Source organism: Protopterus annectens, chromosome 10.part0 (assembly GCF_019279795.1).
Source record: "Protopterus annectens isolate FY-2018-M chromosome 10.part0, PAN1.0, whole genome shotgun sequence".
In the NCBI taxonomy this organism is placed as follows: Eukaryota; Metazoa; Chordata; order Ceratodontiformes; family Protopteridae; genus Protopterus; species Protopterus annectens.
In genome coordinates, this window is record NC_056744.1 from 258922823 (window position 1) to 258944604 (window position 21782).

Below are 21782 nucleotides of genomic sequence, written 5' to 3' on the forward strand. Positions count from 1 at the left end.
GGGAATGTCCAGTTGAACTCATTCCTCATCTTCAGCATTGAGTCCATTGTCTGTCTGGCTGTCTGTCTCACAGCAAACTTCAACATGGTTGTACTGCATCCTAATCGTAATCCAAATTGCTCATCTACCATCTCACTTTCCACTACTCTGTACATTAATTTATCCATCACCCTTTCTAATACTGTTATGCAATGTGACAGGAGTTAGAAACCTCTGCATTGCAGTTAGTTATGAATGTCCCCATATTTTGGTGCACTGCTACTAGAACAATTATTATTCAGTCATTTGGGATGCATCTTTCTTCTAATACCACAAAAAGGGTAAACTTGTGAGCCATTTCTTCCTTATCTTGCCGAACTTTTTGACCATATCTGCTGTAACTTCAGCTGAGTCTACTTCTCGTCCTGATTTTATTTTCTTTGTGGTGCCCTTACTTCTTCTAGGGAAGTTTCTTCTTCCATTTTCTTTGGAGGTTGTGCATGGGAAAATATACCTTCTGGGTTTTTCTTCATCTAGAAGCTGTAGGAAGTAACCCCTTCCTTCCGCCTTTGATATTCTCTAGACTACTGAGTAGATTGTTGCTGGTATTCCTCATGAATGATGCCTGATGACTACTTAGTGGTATAATGGTATTTGTATGGAAAGAATCTACAACAAAATTCTTGCACCACTGCTTGCCCACAATGTTTACAGAGGAGTAGTGCATGCAAGAGTGTGGTATAATAATGTGTCAGGTTCTAAAATGACAGCATACAGAATATGCAGTCATACATTTTAGTAGAGTTCTTAAGGCTACAGTAGACAGATGAGATCAGGAGGTAGAAACAGAAAGACAACAGATACTACAACATATAGCCTAAAAAAGTCATGTAAACCATGATCGGTCAAAAATCATAAGAAATGTATCCATTATTCTGAGACAGAGCATGGTAGGGTCTGAAAATATCCAGTGTGGATAATGTCCTAGCGTAATAAACACATTTTAATAAATAACTGTATTCACTTTGCAGTTATTGATAGCCTTTTGAACTTGGCAAGCCATTGGCATGTACCATGGCAAGCTTCTATATAAAGGGAAAAATGCACACACTTCTCCAAGGGCAGAGACTGTGTATGTTTTATATTACTCTTCATGGGTGGTCCTCAAGCATCTTAACTGCATCAAAGACACATTTTAAATAGTATCCTACAATAGGCATTTTGAAACTATTCTAATGGTGGGTCCTCCTGTAATATGGTAAGGTTTACAGCAGTTGACATATTGGTGTCCTTATTAGAATATACCTATGCAATGCTTCCCATCTGTCATTATGTGTTTCCTACTTCAGGTTCTGTATTTTCAAATTGTTGCCACTTTTCTCCATTGTGCTTCCTTCTGTGTGTAATACAACTTTCCTAACGTATTTGCTGATTTCTCAAAACCTGCCTTCATTTTTTGTATTTCACCCTTAGTAACCAGTAACATGAACTAGCAGTTGCATCAGCTCTTTTTGGAGTAGCTACTATTTATGTTCCTACTGTTACAAAATGTTGCATACTTTATTCTGTATGTTTTATCTCTCTGAGGCAAGCACGTGCACATATGCCCTGCCCTACATCTCTAACATTCATTCACACTAATGTGTATGTAAGATCTATAAACTGCTAGTTCGGTGTGCAAAGCAAAACAGGCTTTAGTCTAAGCACTACTTTCCATGAATACATCTCATGTATCGCAACCATTTAATACAACTCACTTTTAAGTGAACTACCTAGAACTATATGGCTCATTACATGTTGAGTAACTGAAATATGCACACACACATTACCAAGACGTCTCATGATTTTTTATGTAATTCACAGAGACAGAGAAACAAAGTTATTTATGAATGCCAGTTTTGCAAACATATACAGTGAGTATCAATTTTGTGAAGCCAGCTTTAAGTAAGCTGAAGCTTAATGCTGCCTGAAGACTTTAATTTAGTTTTTTTTTGGCTGTAATCATCAAACAGCCCTGCAAGCCTTGTGCTACATTCTGAAATTTAAAAGTTAGCATTTATGACTTCATTTGGTCACAGTATTAAGTAAAAGTCTGCAGGTCCAGCACTAGTTGTCTGCACATATGTTGAGAGAGCATGACTATGAACAAGCAGCAACTCTTGATGCATGTTTCATGGAATTAGGAATAAAAACTAAAACAGCTTCAAAACAAATTAGGCTATGGTAAAGCCTCTTGCTTCCTTTTTATTCCGAGGTATCCATTCAGTGATTTACTACTTCTGTTTCATTTCTCTGCAGAAGAAAAACATTATGGGTATAACTGTACAGCACAGAATAGTACACATTAACTTAAGTTGAGTTGCCTACCCCCTACTATAAATCTCATTTTGGACACTCCTCACAGTCCCATCTCATCATCTCATTCTACTGAGTGGAGAGAGATCATTTGGGAAGGCCCATCCCCTCAGTCTCTCAATTTTGAATTATTTTCTTTCCTCCCTTCTCACGTAACCTAAAAAAATAAATAAATAATGGGAAAAAAAGAAAGAAAGAAAGAAACTGCACTTACTTTATTACTTTATTTTGCTTTTGCTGCTTGTTCTTAAAAGTATTTAATTGTATTTAATCTGCTGCATTTATTATTGCTTGTTGGTAGCCTGATTAAATAGTAACTGTTATTCTAAGCCTTTTGGTTTAACCACTTGGGTTTCTGGCCAGTGGTTTTACATTCAGAAGGCTTGCGGTCTACACTCTTGTGGCAGGAGAGGTAGCTTACATCCTTTTAAGTTGAGAATTGCTGGTTGAAGGCTTAGTGTATCTATTATTCTAAAAAGGGTCTTAGTTCTGGTTTAAGCACTTGGGCTTTAGGCCAGTTGTTTTACATTAAGAATGTTTGTGGTCTATACTCGTGGGAGTAGAGGGTAGATTCTGCCCTTCTGAGCTGGGATTTGCTGGTTGAAGGCTTATTGTGCCTGCATACTTGAACTGTTTTTTCTGAAATTGGTGCACCTTGTTTGTTGTAGCATAGACTATATTCAGACCTGCTGAATCTAGCTCTGTTAGTATAACTTGAGCACTAATCCAGGACATCTTTTTGGAGAGGGTCCCCCTGCACCCTAGTGGTAGAAGTGTACAGTTAGAACTCGTCTGATTGAAGGTTGCTGGAACAGGGCTCAGTTCTGAGCTTTTTTATTGGTTAATTGTCGATTTGTTTAATCAGTTTGCTCTTGTTTGCTACTGTTATATTTAAGTGTGTATCTGTTCTCCTGTGTTAAACCAACCTAAACAGAGTTTAAATATCTTTAGCATAGTCTGGTTACAGTTTTTTTTTCTGTATCCAGATCTGTTTGTATGATTCCTGTGTTTCCTGGTATGCCATTTTGTGTTGTCTGGGGCCTGCCTGCACTTAGTAGGAATAATTAAACTGGTTGGAACTGGTCTGCATAGGGTGTTGAACTAAGATCTCAAGGAAAAAAGTTGATTGGTCAATTCCACTGTTTTTATTTTACTTTCATGTTTGTGGTATTTAAATACAGTGTTTGCATGGTTTTATGCTTGTTTGCACATTGTGCACTGCCACTGTGCTGTTTTAACCCTATTTGAGGTATATCAGCTGCATGGTTACTCTACCAGCACTCCTGTGTAAGTGAGACCCTCACTTGCAGCTACTGTATTGATCTTATCCAGCCATACTCACACCTATATTTACTCTCCTCAGATAGTACCCACTCTACTATCTCTGACCTCTCTTCCACAGATTCTGACAACCATGGACAGACAATTCCCTATGCTTTCTCCTGCTAGTCTGGTTGATATGGACATCCCAAGACAGTGTAGCAACTGCCTTATGTAGATGGATAACCCTTTACTATTACCACCCAGGAACACAATATGTGAGAGATGAAATTACATTAAGAACCTAGAATCCTTGCTGTCTCACTCACAAGCCAGTACATCTGGCACTGAGATATTCCTACATATGCGGAGGTTCTCAATAAAAACAAACCTAAACAAAAGAGACTTCCGAAGTAAAAACGCACATGCACATCACAACCCAGAGCACCAAGCACCACACGTAGTACACATGCCTGTGCCTCACAGCCTCTAAGGCTCAGCCACAAACCAAACATACTAGACAGCAGGAGACTATATTGTGAGACACACAAATGTGCCCCTCACCAGACTAGATAAGGAGAAAGTTACAGTACGTTGCTTGTCAGGTGATAGAATCCACCATATCAAGAACAGACTCAAGTCTCTTAACACCAGGTACTGTTATGACTCTGTCATAGTCCATGTTGGTGTGAATTACTTCAGACATACCTCTCTGGACTATATGAAGAGAGAGACATAACTGAGTTTACTGAATATGAGTTCCAGGCAGGTATATTCCTAACCTTAAGCAGCATCATACCATCACCCAGAATAATGCCTCAATATAAACAGAAAATGATTGACTTTAACAGTTGGCTTAGTCTCTGGGGTCATTCCAAGGGGATCCAGTACCTGACAGCCTGGGAAGACACAACTTACAAACCATGCTGCTTTGCCAGAGATGGCCTTCATCTGTCTCCCCCAAGCTTCAGGCTCTTGCCTCCCCCATAGTGCTTTTTTTAGGCAAAGTCATGAGCACAAAATTACCAAGATGAAAAATTCTTCTAAATGAAATTTAAAGGTCATACTGCTAAAGCATGAAACTGCAGTCATTGCAAGCATTCATTGTCCTGGAGGAAGCTGACATTTGTGCAGTCCCTGAAACCTTCGACAAAGCTGCAGACAGCACCCCAGCCTTACCAGGTTACTCATCCTACCATACTTTCATACCTCAGAGGGCTACAAAGCCAAAGGAGGTGGAATTTCAATATTTGTCAAAGATATACACACCTTCAGGCTTGTCAAATGGTATGACACACAGTAGACAATCCAAGTGCAGATAACTGTTGACAAAATGCCTATTCAAATCATAACAAGCTATAGACTCCCAATCATGACTTAGGATTCCCACTCCACCTATCTGGATTTACTTGAATCCATCAAGATATAACCCTCTGCCCTGATCCTGGGTGACTTTAAGTAGTCAAACAGAGTGGAAGACCTGTTCTCACCCAAACATGAATGTCCAGAGATTTGTCAACTTTGTCAATGGCAATGCATTGTATCACCTGGTCGACACCCCCACGAGAGGTGAAAATATCCTGGACTTGATCCTTATCAACATGAGTAGCCACTGTATCACCCCTACAGTGTCACCCTCCTTGGTCAGATAAACCATGAAGCAACCACTTTCGAAGTCACATCTCCTCTGCCCCACCCCACCCCATCAGGGTCAAACAAAAAAACTTTTCCAAAGCTGACTACAGTCTACTGAGAGCAGGTATAAGCAGATTCACAGCCACTGTCTCTTCAGCTGTAACTAGCACTAATGTCCAAGCCTACACCAAAAAAACTATACGAGCACTGACATAGATGTATGGACTCAGCAGTACCTGACAGGACCAAATCATCTTCCTCAAGGCAGAGTAAACCTGTCTGGTGGACAGCAATAATAAACATTCTCTATAATAAAAGGAAAAAAATTGCTGTCCAGGACCAAGAAGGAGCAGGTACCAAGTTGGAAGCAATTTCTCCTTTGTCTAAACAAGCAAATAAGGTCACTAGTGAAATCCTCTAAGGCTAACGTCAAGTCTAAATTGGCCACATCCACTAAGGAGTATCACAAGGCCTTCTTCACATACATCTGCAATCTCAAAGGTAATACATAAATCTGCTCTGAACTGGTGGTCAGTAGCATCAAATACACCAACGCTGTAGATATAGCAAACCTGCTGGCAGACAGGTTCAGTCAAAACTTCACCCCCTGTCTCCCACGTCAGTAAGCAAGGACATCCCCAGCACCTGTCCCCCCCTCCCTTCATCAACAGGGACCAGGTCTTTAATGCCCTCTGAACGGCAAAAAATACAGTCTCCATGGGTCCAGAAAATATCCCTGGTGTTCCCTACATGAACTCAGGTATGAGCCCTCAACTCCATTAGGCACCCTATTACCAAAGCCTGAGCACTGGCTTCATCCCAGCCAAATGGAGGACAGCAGCTGTCATCTGTGTGTCATACCATTTGACAAGCCTGACCCAGGCAGTTATAGGCCTATCAGCCAAACTAGCCTGATCTGCAAGGCCATGGAATGCATTATCATGGACCTTATAAACAAGGACATTGGCAACCTGAAAATGCTTGACTCCACACAGTTTGGTTTTGTCAGAGGGAGATCATACCTGTTAAACTTGGTCGACTTCTTTGAAACAGTCAGCAAAGCCATGGATGAGGGGAAGATGGTGCACACCGCTTATCCTGACCTAGTGAAAGCCTTCAATGCTATTCCCCACTTAGGCATAATAGATAAACTCTCCCAGCTAGGCATCAACCCATATGTTACCAAATGGGTAGCTAACCGGCTCAGTGATCGAATCCACTCAGGCATAATAAGGAAAGCCACCTCTAGTAGTAGACCTATAATAAGCAGTGTACCCCAAATATCGGTCTTGGAGCCTCTATTGTTTGGGATATACTTTTCTGAGCTGCAAGCCAAAAGCAGTGGTCTGTGGCTTACCATGTTTACAGATGACTGCAAGTTGAGTGCTGTCTTAAATTCCCCTAGTGATGTGAACATCCTCCAAGAGGGCCTTACCTGAACTAATGACTGGTGCCAGAAGCATGGCCTCAAACTGAATGCCAAGAAATGCATCATTATTCCCTTTGGGGAAAATAGCATCCCCACTAATTTTCACATTAATAACAACATACTAAGCATGCAGTCAGTCATGAGGGACTTGGGCATCCAGGTTGATAGCAACCTGACTTTTGATCAGCATGTTGCCTCCATTGTACGGAAGGCTTTCTACATGGGCCACCTCATAAGTAAGGGTATTTCATCTAGGAACAAGGAGGTCATAACATTCCTGTACTACTCCCTTATCAGACTCATTATCAAGTACAATGCCCCCTTTGGCATGTACCCTGCCAAGCAGATGCAGCAGCTGGAGATACCACAGAGGTTCCTGACATGGAAAATCCAGGGTCTCAAACACCTATCCTATACAGATAGGCTAAAAGCCCTGTCTATCTACTCAGCCTTGTACAAACTGCTCAGAGGTGACCTGTGTCTGGTATACAATTCCATCTCAGACCTAGCCTTGACGGAGTTGCTGCATATCTGTAAGTCAAACACCACTCACGCAACTTGCATGCAAGGCTTCAACATTGTCTGTGGCATTAATAGAACTTGTTGGTGGGATAGATTTGTGTCCCAAAGACTCCCCCATCTGTGGAATTGACTTCTTTTCTATGTCAAGCAGAGTATATCTCTAGCCTTCTTTAAGAGGAACTTGGACAACTGGATGGGAAACAGAAAATTCATCCTTAAGATCCCACCTGTGTCCCTGCTGGACGGGGGAAGCATGGGTGAAATTCTAGGCTTATAAGGGCCTCCGGGCCACTAGCATAGTATCATCCTATGAACTTATGAACCTATTAAGATATATCTTACTGGCTCAATATTGTTGAGTTTATTTAGTTCCCTTGCTTGTATTCACTCATCCATAATCTAGAGTATAATGTTCTTTGGATCATACATTTTATAATTTTTATCGGTCAGGGGTTGGTGTAATGGTTAAGGTGTTTATATCATGGACACAAAGTAAAGGGTTTAAGTCTCAACATTTGAAGGGAAATTGGCTAGGCTTAAAATGGCCTAAGTGTAGCTAGCCTAATATTTACCTATAGACCTGCATGCAAGAGCATATGTGCTGTTGCTAAATTATTTCGGCTAAAAATCAGCTCTGAGATGTTTAAATTTCAGTGCATCTGTTATTAGATGCCTCAGTATCTTCAAAGTTATGTGGAGCCAGAGGTTGGAGGTGTACAATCTAGTCACTGTAGAATGAATACGGTCTGCTTTTATGTAGTTTTTCTCTACTTCATAGTACAAAAGAAAAAAAATAAATGCAATATGAAAGGACAACAGCTGGAATCATAGATCTGTCATGGATCCTACCTGTTGCTATCCATGACTGTCTACCAGGCAGTTATGCTCTTATATAGCATAGGGCGGGATGGAGGATGGTTTTACCAGCAAGTATTTGCTGCTGAATGACTGACAGCCATGTTTCACTTTCATGCATCTCATCTCATTATCAATATATTTTTTTCAAATTAACTTGAATGATTATTTGAGTTTTATCTGACTGGTAATCTATTGCCACCATTTTTTTTCTATCTGCATTGATTTGCATGTGGCTAACTGTAGTATGTGACTGAAGTTCAAATCATCACTTTGTTTAATTTGTGCTGCACCTTTTTCCATCATCCTGCTCTCATATACTTAACCAGCTTACGCTTAACATAATCATTGATAAAGTTTGCCACTTTAAACAACACAGGCCTTGTTAACCTCCTCTGAGCCATAACTTGAGTTGGGTGAGGGAGGCAGCTGCCCAGGGCATAAGGTATTTGGGAGTTCAATCCAGATTGTGCATAAGGTGCCAAACTGTCCCCTATAAGTCAGTGGTGCAGAGCATGAATGCTGATAGTTGTTTAACCAGCAGACTTTAACACCGTACCTTCTTTAATTGTTGAAAATACTGCCTCAGTATTAGGAGCAAGCCATTGCTGCAGTTTTATAGGGGAAATCAGGGAAGAGCTGTAATGCAGCAGCATACTATCTGTTTGCTCATCTCTGGTTAAGGGGAGGTGCCAAATCGGGTATTGCTAAGTGTGCCAACTGCTTCAGCAGCAGCTCATGGAAAACCTCTACTGTTAGATCGGGAGTCATATTTCAGATTTTTTAGTTCACACTGTTGTATATCTAACATTTTCTGATGATGTCTGTATTTCAAAAGAAAGAAAGAAAGAAAGAAAAAAACGTTGTAGTGTGCCTATATAGCTGAAGATACATAGTGAAAACACAACAACAGGAAATAGAAATGTAAGCATTTCTTTATAGCTTCAAATTAACTACTTTTTTCCTTCAGTAATCAAAGATACAAAGCCAAGAGGCAGAGCTGAATTCCTACTTGTAACTATTGTTGGTTTATCAGTTTGCCCTTTTTAATAAAGCTGCATTACAAAAGTGAAGACCCTTTTTCTTTGTACAGTAGTACACTAAGGTATCTTGTGTAGTACCAGACCTTCCTAGTTTGATAATATACTCTGCCGATTTGTTTAAGTTTCCTTGTATTATCCAGTGCTATCACTTGCTCCCTCCCAAGTTTTACATTATCTTATACATGTATAAACTGTAGTTATTTCTGCCCAGACTAATAAGATTTCCTAGGCTAACATTGGTTTATTTCTCACAACAGGATTACAGATAAATGTGTATATAACACATTCTCATAAAAATATATTGCCATTAAATGCTTGGTTATTTATCAACACACAAGGCATAATACCTATATTTCAATTTATGGTTTGACAACATAAATCAGGACAAAAATGTAATAACTGTCTTCTCCTTCTCCTTGACACTTTAATAGGATGCAGTGGGTGCTGTTTGTTTGCATATTTTGTAACAAGATGACAGATGCTTGCCACATTATGAAATAACAGTTATTTTCATTTTTTCCTGTCACTATAACAGAAACATTTCATCTGAGATCTACTCCCTAATCTTACTTGATTTTCTGCCTGCGAATACTTTGACAGGTAACAAACACACTGCAGAAATCATTCCTCCAGATGTTTCTTATTCTATGCTTCTTTTTAAATAATCAAATAAATAAAATTTGGCAACATCGTCTCTCATCAGTGTGTCTACAGTGACACTTTTATTGCTTGTGACAAGAGCGATGACAATCCAGATTTATAAACACATCAAACACAAGATAGATTTTAATCTGTAAGAGTCATTGAAAGTAACATGTAGCTGTCTGGTTTACTGTTATACATTTTAGCTTAATGCACTAAAATGAGAAACATTTATAACATTTTCCATCATGGCTCTGTTTCTCATTTGTTTACACTAAGTACTTAATCTTTGTCCCAGTAATCTGTAAAGTTAGATTGAAATGGTTGAAAATATCCTCTGTATCTTTTTTTAGGAATTAGTGCAGCTTTTATATTTTCTTTCATCCAATTGGAACTTGCCACAAGTAACCTTTTCAGAGTTAAAAGTCACATTGAGCTAAGCAGAAAGTAGTCATATCACTGAAGCACTATGAATACATCTTTTCTTTGAGAACTGCAGTGTTTATAATACTGCTTAGTTGATAATCCATACATTATGACAGTCCCTGAAATAAATCACAATAGCTGTTTTCTTAAATGTTAAAGAAACCAGATGACGTTGCTGCTCTACGTTTGGTATGTTGATTTGCAGTTAATATCCATGCTTACTTATGGGTACAAAATGTAAACAAAATAGCTTTCTAATGAAGAAGTCACCAGTGAATTAATGTTTTTAGTGATGCAAACAAAAGACTGCACAGGGTTCTAGCAGTCAGTCGTTATTTTTGATCAACCTGCTTACAGTGGTATACAGGCACTACTACAATGGACTCCCAAAGAAAAGGGAAGAGGCCATAATTTTTCTGGACTTTATTGGAAATGAGAAGATGGTGCTGCATAAACTCCATTTACGATAATTCAACCATGCAAATGTCATTAACTACAATTCAGTCTTTCTGCAGTAAACTTTGGGCAAGTACGTAGTATGACAGAGTCTTTCTACCTGATTCATGTTGCTTGGTGGGAAGCTGCTATGTAAACCTGCCCCTATTAATGTTCTAAGTGTATGAGTTTAACCATAAAATTCTGTTTTACATGGCAGTTCTATGGATGAACTCCTCAGCTGCCAGTTCTCCAGTTGTGCATTAGTAGTGATTTCCTTTTTTTCTGGGATCTTCAATTTTTTTTCATGTTTGTGAAAGCATGGAGTTGGTATTTATAAGACTGGAGGGTACAGGGACTTGCACTCTACATGGAGGTGCAAGAGGGCTTGCTTTCCTACAAAAATAAATAAATACAATAAAAATAGTTTTGAATGAGGTATTTCTTCATCAATTTGTCCTTTGAGGGCTCACATGTGAAGCTATTTAAAAAATGATCACACCTCTGCAAATGTTGGCCCCTGCACACAGTACAGGTATACATTACTCTGAGTTACTAAACCCTACAGTTGTAGGAAATGGCTGTTGTTAGATGAGTAGTTCCATATATAGGCAAGTTAAATGCAGCAGTGTACTACAATCCTTAGTTTGGACAGGTGTATCCTGGCCTTACTAAGACAAGATGTTTGTCAGAGATGCAGAAAAACATGCACTCAGTTGAATTTAAACATTGTTGGCTACACCCCTGTTGTTGTGCATGACTTGGTACAACAATCTTTCATTTAAAGTGGATGATACCAGTGAATTACTCTCATAACATTCAGTAATATCTGAAATCTGAAAGTAGTCCTTGCAGTTTTCTTAATCATTTACATAATGACCAGAAGATCAACTAAACCATAGGAAAGACACAGGCACCACAAGATACATAAAGTAAATGTCAAAGGAAACATCAAGGCCCACAACAGCCTAGCAAACTATGATATTATCCAGACTATCTTTGTCCCCCCTTAGACACAAGCACGCACACACGTACTAGCATTCTTCTAATCAGTTCAGCTCACAAGTACCATCTAGGGTTATGTGATACATGAACAGGTCAGAATAATTCCCATCACAGTGATGTAGCGACTGTTGAGCATCAGGTAAAATAAAATATGTGTCAATTGGGACCCATGCTAAGGTTCAATCAGAATAGAATAAAGAGAAAAAAAACAAACACAGGTCAGTATTCCACTCCTGTCTGGCCCATTGTGAACTCTGAAGAAGGTTGCTGAATAAAGCGTTAATGGTGAGCCTCACACGATTTATTAAGGAAAAGAATCAACAGACAAGTTACTAACTAGTATAGGGGTCGTACATAACAAAACGTGCTGCTATCGCTAAAGCATAGGCTCTAGTACAGTGTAATGATGAACTACAGTGAATGGAGCAAGGGAGTAGAGAGAAACCCCTTTATTTCACTGTCTTATAGAGGCTAAGCCTTTAGTTTCATGTTTTTGCTGTAAAACAGATCTTTCATATAACAACAATAAACACAGAATATTGCATTGTGCATTTTATCTCTGATAATTCTTCACATACCCTTGCTTTGCATGTCCCTATTCTCGTCACCATCAGCACATCACATTTTACTTAATAATTCTTACTGAAAATGCCTTCAGAATTCAGTTTACTATTTGTACTTTGGATTACTTAACATTATAGTTTTGCTAGCCTCACCTCTGCAGCTAAGGAGAGTGAATGTTAAACTGGTGCAACCATAACATTCTCAAGGTTTAGTATAACTTGCATTCACTTCACAACAGTTTCTTTATTAAACAGGTAATAAGACACTTCCACTGAAAGAATCAGATTTTTATGATAAAAAATAAATAAATAAATTGCTGCTTAGTCGCAATATTTGCATTTTTCAATAAAGCAGGTAAGCAGGATGTAGACCAGTGTGGATTCAGAAATTACAGCTGAAACATACACACGGTTTGCAGAAATACAGCACAGCACGTCTGATGCTCAGTAGTTTCCGTAAGGAAATGGGTTAATTTCACAGTATAATATGTATGGATATGTGAAATCAACACATTTTCAAGATAAACAACTTATGTGTATTTCTAGTAAATATTTTGGTGATGCAGTGTGTCTAACCCTAGAAGTCACATTACAATAAAAAATATATTCTCACATTCCTATGCTATAAGCAATAGGCTGGCATAAAAGTATCCCATCTGGATCCTCAAATACATTTGCTTTTAACAGAAAGCACATTATCTTGACTTTTTACTAGTGCATTTTCCTCCCCTACAGGCAGCAAGTCAGATGAATTGTGTAATGTTCTAGCAAACTGTGCTATGATGTTGAATATGGCAGTTAAAGTTAAATGTTCATTGACTGATTCTGGGAATATTTCTTACTTCTGAGATTCAGGCAATTAGCAAAGAAATGTAGTCGGGCAGCACATCCAGAGCCTGATAGTTCACTCAGCCATTGGCTTATTCAAAACTTCTAAAGTGTGAAGGGCCAGACATTACAAGGGAAGGGAAGGGAAGAGGACAACCAAAACTGCAGTGATCCAGCCCAGGACAGTGAATGATTGAATGATCCAAGCCCAACTAGGATCATTAAATGGGAAATTGTAACTTTACCACTGGTATGACACCTTTGTCTCCTTTAGTGAGCTGTATCCTGTAAATGCTTGACCAATCCTGCCCGAGCTATATATACCCCGCAAAAACCTATGGAACCAAAACCTGGCTAATATTTTTGGGAAACATGGAAGTGCCTTAAAAGGCCCACAAAGGTTGATAGCCTAGTAATCCCCCTATGATCCTATTATCAAGTACTGTGACAGTTTCCAACAGTTATAAGAAATGTAATTATAGCTGCATGAAATTTAGCCCAGTATTCTTCTACACTATTTCAGATATATTTGCTCACTTCACTAAAATTTATTTTGTCAGTCTGTTGATAGAACCAAAACTGTTTACTAGGAATCAAACCGATGGCAACACCAATGACTCTCAACTGGGCCTAAGTTTGCAGTGACACAGCTTGTTCAGCCTGTGACTGGCACCCCTTATTTTGATGTTTGAAAAACTGTGTGAACATGATGTAAGGAACACGGTGACCACTGATTCAAACAAATCTTTTAGAATCTCATTGAATATAAGAGAAGATTGCTATGAGATATAAGAAATTATACATTTTTGAGAGATATACAACAAAATAGAGGGTTGGGGTAGTTATACTGGACAGTTCTGAGTACAGTGGTCAGATTTTCCTGTTCTTAAATGGTGGGACATTCTATATGCCTGTTTTAAAAAAATGAAGTCAACACAATTTATGTCAAGATATATATGGATGGTTGCATTATCTGTTTGCTGATTATAATTTATCCAATTCACTATTGGATTTTCTTACTGTGAAATGATCATTAATTCCTCCCACTTTTAGAATTCCTAAAACTCATAATGACTTAATGAATCTCCCCTTGAGACAAATTGTAGCTTCATCTTGGTCCAAGATGGAACCTCTGGCTTTACTCATGAATTAGGAATTAAAGTTTTTCTTGTTGAAAAACTGAATGTTCAAACTATCTCTTGACATTTTGTAAAAAAAGGAGGTTCAATTCTGACCTTATACAACAAAGTACCTTTGCAACTGTTGATGGTAATGATTTATTTTTATTAATTCCCCTGAGCTAGGTTTTGAATGTTTTCATGAAGCTCTACTAATGAATAAAACTTGACACAACTGAAGTTTAATATTTTTTGTTAATTATACAGAAATAAATGTTGAAAAATATCTATTTTGAAAATGAGTACTTTAAACAGATACAAAGGGTTGCCATAAGTGTAGCCACTGCACCAGTTTTGCAGACATTGTTTTATGGTATGGGGAAACTTTGTTTTTAGTACCAAATTTAAACCAAATATTAGGCTATGTTACCATTTTTCGATGAACGATTTTATTTTGTGGACTGGAAATAATACTTTATTATATGATTTGTGTTCACTATATCAATGAAACAACAAATTTATGAAAAGTTTAGGGATATTAGTCATTCAAGTGTGATTAACTAGCAGCAACGATTTCCAATGACATCATCAGAAGGAAATAAGTATCAAAAAATCTATTGAAAAGCAATATTTTGGACAGCTATCTGCATTATTTGAGAAGCCACCCTTTCTGGCAACAGATGAACTTAATTAAGGCCAGATGGTCAGGTTGTGAACACTGGTATCAGATGACAATGACTTTCTTAAAGAAATGAAATTTTTGAAAACTGTGACCTCAGAGTTAGTATATATAATTAGTAGGCATGTGGGGGGTAAAGGGGGGATTGCCCCTTGTAAAAAACAATGATATTTTTTGCATGCACTGAGGTTCTTTCTCTGTGTATATGTATTAAGGTGTGGACATTTGATTTGTAGATCTTTTGTGGTTAACATTACAGAGGTTGATATATGAACTACTTGATCAAAGTGGGGATATATATATATATATATATATATATATATATATATATATATATATATATATATATATATATATATAAATCCTGCCTGCTACCTTTCCTGAACATTATCTTATGTAGGCAAAGCTGACTGCCCTTTTAAAATGGGAATTTTGAAAATCTATATTCTATTAAACGGAAGGATGTGAGCAATGCCCTATATCAACATGCTAACAGATGCATTAGATTTAACAAATTCCTGTTTTTTGCTCAGGTAAAAGTACCATTACCAGTGAGATTGTGTATGTGTGTGTGTGGGGGGGGGGGGGGTGGAGGGCAGTGGATGGTGTTGGGAGGAATGTTCAGAATATATAGAGTTTTATTGGCATTTGTTGCTTGATGCTTCTTACTCCTTTCCCCCCACCCCCACCCCAAGACTGTATAATAAGATTTTGATCAATAACATGTTAACTTTAAGGTTAGCTAAATTATCAAACCCTTAGCAATGTGTTAGCTGTCTTAAGTAAGGATTTAAGTCAGATGTTTTACTAAACTGTCATTGTGTTATGGATTCATAGTTGCACTAAGTTTTTTGATTTTTATGAACTTTGATATGATAATGCAGTCATGTGATTTTTATAGGAAGATCATTTAAGCAATATAGATTTTATTGAATGTTAGTTCTGAAGTTGAGTGTAACTATATACTAAAGTGCTAAATGTGTTTAATAAACTGAGTAGACAACAGTCCTAGTTGATTTTTTATGTGGTTCGGTTGGTCCATTGATCAGTCATGACCAAGGTTCCAAAATATATTTAAAACAAATGACAAATTAACATAGTAAGCCTGAGAAATAAATTTGCTTGAGGAGTGCACAATAAGAAGAATAAATGCATATTATTTATACTATACATTCAAATGCTCACTCATTATTAAAATATCAAACATCAAAACATCACATACAATTATTATCTAATGGATAGGATCCCTACTTGACCTGAAGAAACAATGGACAAATACAATAAAGTGTTAGAATACCAAAATGCCAGAATAACTGGAGATTAATACAAAATAGATCACTTTCAGGATGATATATTTGCAAGCACACACATTAATAAAACATGAGACTAATTACAATCGCAGAATTAGCAAATGGCACAATAAAAAACTGATCTTTTCAAATTAGATTCTTAAACTGTTAGACTATTATATCTCAGAAGATATATTTGTAAACCTCAAATTAATCAAATGATATATTAACAAAATTAAGAGATTATAAACTTTATTAGAACTTTACTGAATTAGTAACCTTATAATTCACAGTTACCCTCTATAGCGAAGACAGCAATAAACAATAATTAGGCCTTGTGCAACCAAAATAATGAAATTATACACTTGTTGTACTGATTTGTCTATGTCACAAAACATGTTATATTGCAACAATTTACAATGCTTTAGAGAAAAAAAAAAAAGCAAAGCAGGATGACTATGCTTAAAGGACTATGTGTGCCAGCCATTTTGTGATTATCTTGTAGCACTGTTACATGTTACACTAGGAATGTTACTGTGCTACTTTGCTTCTGTCATTAAAACAGTAGAAGTTTTGTGATGTAGTCAGTGGCAACAGGAGTATAGAACTTGGTCATTCTTATTTGCATAGCCTTGACTGACATAATCTACATATCATTTTTGGTTAATATCAAAATGTGGAAATGCAGTTTGATGAAAACGGGTTCGTCGAACGTGTGCTCTACCAATGCCTCTAATGTTGAACTAAAAATATGTGACTTTATAATAAGCTAATATGAAGTTGACAGTGTGAATTGAGATCACAGTACAATGCAGTACAGTGCAGATCCCAAAATGTTCCCTTTTCCTCACTGTAATGCGATCTCAAAGTTGGTATATATAATATGCAGGGGATGTGGGGGACTTTCGACATTGGAACTTCCAGTGTTCAAATCTTGATTCCGTGGTTGTTATTTCTGACTTTTTGGTAATTCAGTATTACCAAATTTGGATACACAAGTCGATCATTTTGTGGAAAAATGCTTTGATTTTCTACATTTTGAAGTAAACCATCATTTCATAGTACACAATTGCATGAAGGTTGGAAGACAGCAAATCCCATACCCTTGTTCAAGAGACTGAGGCACAGTAAAAATCTAGGCAATTGAAGGCTTGTTAGCTTCATAGCAGTGGCTTGGAAAAGCCAAGGAGTGAATGTTAAATGTTGAATGGACATCCCATAAATTTTATAGAGGATATCAACTTCTAAAGCAACAAGCAACATAAGTTTATGTACAGAAAGAGCTATTGTTTAAACATGGCCTTATCTTATGATTGGGTTATAGGTGAGTTTGACAGGGTCATGCCAGTAGACATAGTCTACATGGACTTAAGGAAGGCCTTTGACTCCATAATAAGAAAGCTGTGGTTGCCTGGCTCAGAAACCAGGCACACACTATTAAAGTGGGTGACTTTACATCAACTAGCAGACCTGTTACCAGCAGTATGCCATAGGAGTCAGTGCTGTGCCCCCTACTGTTTGGTATATACCTCTCAGAAGTTCAGATCAAAACTAAAGGGTTATAGCTGACCAAGTTTGTAGACACCTGCAAACTATGTGCAACCATTGATTCCCAAATGATGTCATTATACTCCAGGATGGTCTCATGCAGACCAACGACTGGTATATTAGTCATGGCTCAAACTGAATGCAAAGAAATGCATCATTATTCCCTTCAGCACATTGTCCCTTAACACTATCAAATCAGCAACAATACCCTAAGTAACCATGAAGTGGTAAGAGACCCGAGATCACAGATTGACTGCAACCTTAACTTCAACCACCATGTGTCTACTGTAGTAAGGAAAGTTTCCACATAACACACATGATTAGTAAAGGCATCACCTCCAGATCAAAACACGTTATAACCCCCTATTCTCTGCACTAATCTGGCCCATAATTGAGTATAATGCCCCATTCTGTATATACCATACTAAGCACCTGCAGCAATTAGAGAGACCTGAGAGGTTTCTAACAAAGAAGATCAAGGGGCTCCAGCATGTGGCTTACACAGACTGCCTAAAGTCCCTGTCACTATACTCTGCATCATATAGTCTTCTTAGAGGAGACTTATACCTGACCTACAGAGCAATCCAAGACCCACACCTAATGAACTTGCTGCATATCCATAAATCAAATGGGTCTAGGGCTACCCATTCCAGGGACTTAAAAATGGCCTGCAACTTAAGTAGGACAATCTGGAGGGACAGATTTATCTCCCAGCGACTGCCACATCTTTGGAAAGGCTACCAATTCATATGAAACAGAGCACCTCTATGACACTGTTCAAGAGGAACTTAGACGAGTAGATGGAGCACTGTAAATTCTTACTGGTGATAGCTCTCACATCCATCTTGGACATAGGCAGTCATCACTAAGTGCATTCTAGTGTATTGAGTAACACTTCAATGGTATTACATTGGGTTGAAACGGCTAGTCTTGAACTGACTGCCAGGTTGATAGCCTAATAACCTCCAATGAACCTGTGATCCTGTCAGGTTGCAGATAGGACCAAGACTGAGGAATGTATAACAGCATGATGTTATGGTTTGATTCAGAAAGATGTGACAAGAAGAATGGTGTCATGAATTAGGAAAGTGATGAGTAAATTTTGTTTGGGTCCAATACTCTTCAATGTGTCTGTTCCAGACATAGATAAAATAGGGAAGATCATTCTTTTTTTTCTGATGACACAAAGATAGACACAGCAGTTGAGAATGGAGGCAACATTTATCTAGACATATCCCTCAACTCAACAGACCTCCGAGATTCCTAGCTAAAATGGTCAATGGCATCAAGGCCCTCAGTTTTTTGGACAGACTGACAGCCCTATATCTCTGTATTTGGACTCTTATAGACTTCTCCATTAGGATTTGTATATACTCTATTTGAAGTACAAAAGACAAAATGGTTCCCCAAATATCTATTTAAACAATCTAAACCTTCATTAACAGTTAAATAAGGCATGCTGGTGTGACAGATGTATATTCTAAAGTATCTCCCATTTTGAGAACAAATTTCCACCATGTCAAGCAGAGTAGCACCATAGTCACCTTCAACTTAAACCTAGATAATTTGATGGAAAACCTCAGATAGATACAGCCTTGGGCTATTTTCTGTTACCCTCCTTGACGTTGAAGAGTATTGCTGAATATGTTTTGTTGCCTATCCTTCTAATGACCTGTGGACTGATTGTATGGCACTTACCATTGAACCTCATAAAGTGCAATGATTTTTTTCCCCAGTGGGCAAACGTTTTATTGAGTAAGAAGAGTATGCCATGACATTATGGCTCCTTTAAGTCTGTACTCTCTCCAATACTACCTGTGAATGAAACAGGTAACAGTGGTACTTATTTTATCCTGCCAGTCTCGGGTTGCTAACCCCTCTTATTGGAATGTAGGTTAAGTGGGGAATGTTGGACCTGAGACCTACCATTGTTGTTTATGTTGCCTAGGTTGTACAAATTTAAGCACTACACCCTTACACACTAGTGCCTTCTTAGTGAGGCTGTGATGGCAGTGAAGCATAGCTAATGAAAGATACTTAGCCTTGGGCCAAGAGTGGCCACATCTCCAGTCCAGCCGACCTACAACCTATCAATCTTTCTTACTCTAAGTATTTTGATGCTGACTGAGTGACCCTCTCACCAACACATTATCCCTATTCCTTCCCACATGGAAATGAAACACAGGAAATGCCTCCTTATTCCCTCTTCATGTCTGGCTGTTATTAGTAGGCACCCAAGTTGGCATTAAAACTCATGTTGTCTGGATCAAAGTCACAACATTATTCCTTTATGCAAATAAAGCTGCAAATTCCAACAATTTAATTGGCGACCACCAAAAAACACAGCCTCCCTCAGCCTGCTTAATAACAAAGTTAGAACTGATAAGAAGAGATGACCTGAGTGTTCTGTCCAGTCTACAGTGACCCCTCCATGTCAAAATGCCCCACCTGATTCATCAGATCTCATTAATGGCACATTGTTCTCTGCCACAGAAACTGCATACTCTTTGAATAGTACTTTTAATGTCTGCAATAAATTTATAATAAACTAAAACACGGTAGCTTCAATGATATGCATGGGAGGGTTGATCCATATGGCAGGAACTGCACTGAAGAAATAAAAGAAAACAAATTAAGAAGAAAAGGAAAGAAAAGTAAAAAAAGAAAACAAAAGAAAAAAGAAATTCAGAATTGTGCTATATATTAGTACCTCTGCAGTATGGAAAAACAAACCCAGTAATTCGAAGACTATACCACAGAACACCATAGCAATAAACAGAAACTGTTCCAAGGGAGTCCAGGGAGATAGGCACATGAGAAATAACTATTGTTACCTGAAGGGGACTAGATCCGGTACAGCCTGATAAAGAGTATGGTAGGATTGTAGGAGAACTGTATATAAAATATATACATACAGATATGTTAGAGATAGATACAGATATAGCTATAGACAAATATAAGTAGGTGTATTTAGAGCTATATTGAGGACTTAATTCTTGGTGTTCTGACCTTTGGGTTTTCTGATTAGATTACTTTGGAACATATTTTAATCATATTTAAGGCTATTGATCAAAGAGAGCGGCCAAATATCTATAATTAGAAGTAAACTGTTTTCAGTATAAGCTGTCATTCAAGGCTACTACATCTAATAAATTGTGAACTATTATATGATGTTTTGCTCAGTGTCTGATAGCATGGTCTGATCATATTAGTTAGTATGTAAATACATTACTAAAGTTTCATGTCAAAAGGTCAAGCTAATCCTATGAAATATTATATGCTATGCTGATCATAAGTTTCTTACTTCTGTTTCCAGGTCAGTGTGTTTTTGTGGATTCTTAGAAATATGTCTGAAGACTCGGTAGACAAGTGAATACTATGGAATGAGTATGGTTAGTCTCAACCTCTTCTCAAAAATTAGACCAGCTTATGAGGCAATTGACTTTTAGGATGTGTGCATTTCTGTTGACAAAGGCAATAGGTTCACCACTTAAACGAATTGGAAGAATTGCTGGAAAAATAAGCTTTTGCATAGAAACAGTATGCACCTTGGATATGTGCATCATAATATAATGAAGGGGCAATTAGTTAGAATGTCAAGGTTGCATACATCAGAAGTTCATTATTTACATACCTTTGAGAATCTTGCTGAACAATTATTAGCCAGACGCTATCATTCCAGAGAAGTGTATACTATGATGAGCACTAGGTCTGAGTTGAGATCAACAAAAGGACTACCTTATTTTTTGAACATTATAAGACATATGTTAAGGGACAATGGCAAATAGAAGATCAGTCCAACTTTAATAGAAATAAGATTAAGGTTGCTATGACTTATGCCCGTGATTTGGAAAGTGTTTGTGAAGTCATCAGGAACAACTGGAAGTTATTAATTATGGATGGACATATTAAGGCAATTATTGGTGAAGAACCGAGCTTTCTGTTCAAGAACTGTAGGAACTTAAACAGAGATTTTGTCGTTCTTATCCAGATACTAAACCAGCTCTGAGTCATAGATTTGGTACTTATACATGCAGTCATGTAAAGCTTGCCAATATACTAACCATAATAATGTTTTTATTCATCCCACTTTCTACAACAGATACATCCCGCATTTGTATGTGGTTTGTACTACTAGGCACTTGATTTATATTGTGATCTGCAATAAATG